Here is a 2,500-nt window from a genome sequence, read left to right as displayed (position 1 = left end):
TGATTCCCACAAAATTTCAGATTTTTTTGACGGCTCTAGCTATTTTTTCTAATTTCTTATTATTTAATATTTAAAAATTCATTAAAAAAAATTGGTTGGTTGAAAAATTATGAAACTTGATTTCTAGATCCATTACAATGTCCCATTCATGAATCAATCGAGTTCATGGAAAAAAACAATCTAAAACTTGAGATATTTGACCGTATGATGGCTCAGAAAAATCGTATCTAGGCCTGGCAGACCAAAAATGCCTCAAAATGTACTATATAGGGGGGTGACTAGTCTGCATGGGCTGGGCACGGGGGTACCCCTATATCTTCCGCCACCCCCACGCCCCAAGCACTATGCGCCGCACATGGGCATATGCTTGGGGCGTGGGGGTGGTGGTCGGCGGATGAGGGCGGTTGACGGCGGCGATGCGGTGGCGAAACTTGCACGGTGAGGCAGTGTCGGGTGCCTTTGGGCGTGCGACATGAGCCTTGTTGAGAATGAAATGTTGCGATGTTGCCTTCTAACTTGGGCTGGCTTGAGGATGGTTGATGGTTGGCACGATGATGAAACATGCAATGTGGGGTGGAGCCGGGTGCCTTCGGGCGTGCGACATGAACCTCGTTGAGTGTGTGACGTTGTGGTGATGCCTGCCAGCCTTGGGCCAGCCCTATGTTTTGAAGGCCGGTGGTGCCAGAACATGTTCGGCTGGTTGGAATCGGGTGCCTCTGGGCGTGCGACACGAGCCTCATTGAGCACGGAATGTTGCGATGTTGCCTTCTAATTGGGAATCTCTGGTGTGAGGAACTGTGGATGGTTGCTAGTATGACGATGAAACATGCAAGGTGGGGTGGAGCCGGGTGCCTTCGGGCGTGCGGCATGAACCTCGTTGAGTGTGGGACGTTGTTGTGGTGTATGCCTCCCTTTCTTGGGCCAGCCCTATGTTTTGAAGGCTGCGTGGTAGCAGAACATGCACGGTGGGGCGGTGTCAAATGCCTTTGGGCGTGCGACATGAGACCTGTTGAGAACGGAATGTTTCCTTCCAACTTGGGCTGGTTTGAGGATGGTTGATGGCTGGTACGATGATGAAACATGCAAGGTGGGGTGGAACTGGGTGCCTTCGGGTGTCCGGGATGAACCTCGTTGAGTGTGTGACGTTGTGGTGATGCCTCTGGCCCATCCTTGGGCCAGCCCTATGTTTTGAAGGTGGCGTGTTGGCAGAACATGCACGGTGGGGCGGTGTCAAGTGCCTTTAGGTGTGCGACATGAGCCTTGTTGAGCATCGAAGGGTTGTCTTGAGGATGGTTGATGGCTTGACCGCGCACGACGTTTTGGGCTTGGCTTCTTACGATGATTTTGCACCCCCGCTTGCAGTGGGTGTGAATAGTCGATCGTCGTCCAAGCTCGTTTTAGCGTACGGCGCATGAGTGGTGATTTGGTTGCTTGGGTCTATAGGCTTGATGCTCGGGCATCAAACTCTAGGCGCCATCTCCTCCTCATTGGTGTGTCCCAAAGTATTTTGAGTGACCATATAGTCCATCGGTTCTTGCATAGATTACCTCATGCACTGGTAGCATTGAGTCTTTGTTAGTCCCTTTCTATCATCGCCCCTTGTTGGGTGCATGATGAACTTGGAAGCCTGCTTCGCGTATCGCTTCAACCATTGCATGGCTTGTTGCGAAACGTGTCTCGGTTGCTTGTACTCTTGGATGCCGTGCATTTGGTGGCATGATGTGCTTGGGAAACCCCTGGAACATGTTGCCTATGTATTGCTAAATGAAGCATGAAAGAATGACGTTTGCTCCTACATTGCCCCCATTGTTGCCTCTCTCACACTCTCTTGGGAGGGGGAGACGGTGAAATTTGGTGGCAAGTGGTCTGCAACGTTGTGTCGGAATGCTACCTGGTTGATCCTGCCAGTAGTCATATGCTTGTCTCAAAGATTAAGCCATGCATGTGTAAGTATGAACTAATTCAGACTGTGAAACTGCGAATGGCTCATTAAATCAGTTATAGTTTGTTTGATGGTATTTGCTACTCGGATAACCGTAGTAATTCTAGAGCTAATACGTGCAACAAACCCCGACTTCTGGAAGGGATGCATTTATTAGATAAAAGGTCGACGCGGGCTCTGCCCGTTGCTCTGATGATTCATGATAACTCGACGGATCGCACGGCCATCGTGCCGGCGACGCATCATTCAAATTTCTGCCCTATCAACTTTCGATGGTAGGATAGTGGCCTACTATGGTGGTGACGGGTGACGGAGAATTAGGGTTCGATTCCGGAGAGGGAGCCTGAGAAACGGCTACCACATCCAAGGAAGGCAGCAGGCGCGCAAATTACCCAATCCTGACACGGGGAGGTAGTGACAATAAATAACAATACCGGGCTCTTCGAGTCTGGTAATTGGAATGAGTACAATCTAAATCCCTTAACGAGGATCAATTGGAGGGCAAGTCTGGTGCCAGCAGCCGCGGTAATTCCAGCTCCAATAGCGTATATTTAAGTT

The 2,500-nt window shown here is 50.1% G+C and overlaps 1 pseudogene; it reads left to right on the top strand.

Annotated features, from left to right (window-relative positions):
- Positions 1 to 1,888: 1,888 nt before the first annotated feature.
- Positions 1,889 to 2,500, top strand: LOC147782467 (18S ribosomal RNA; annotated as a pseudogene; the record flags this gene model as incomplete).

This window comes from Cucurbita pepo, unplaced genomic scaffold (assembly GCF_057944985.1).
Source record: "Cucurbita pepo subsp. pepo isolate OVF unplaced genomic scaffold, ASM5794498v1 scafford_97, whole genome shotgun sequence".
Classification (NCBI taxonomy): Eukaryota; Viridiplantae; Streptophyta; class Magnoliopsida; order Cucurbitales; family Cucurbitaceae; genus Cucurbita; species Cucurbita pepo.
Note: the sequence above shows the minus strand (reverse complement) of the source record. Positions and strands in the feature narration are given on the sequence as shown.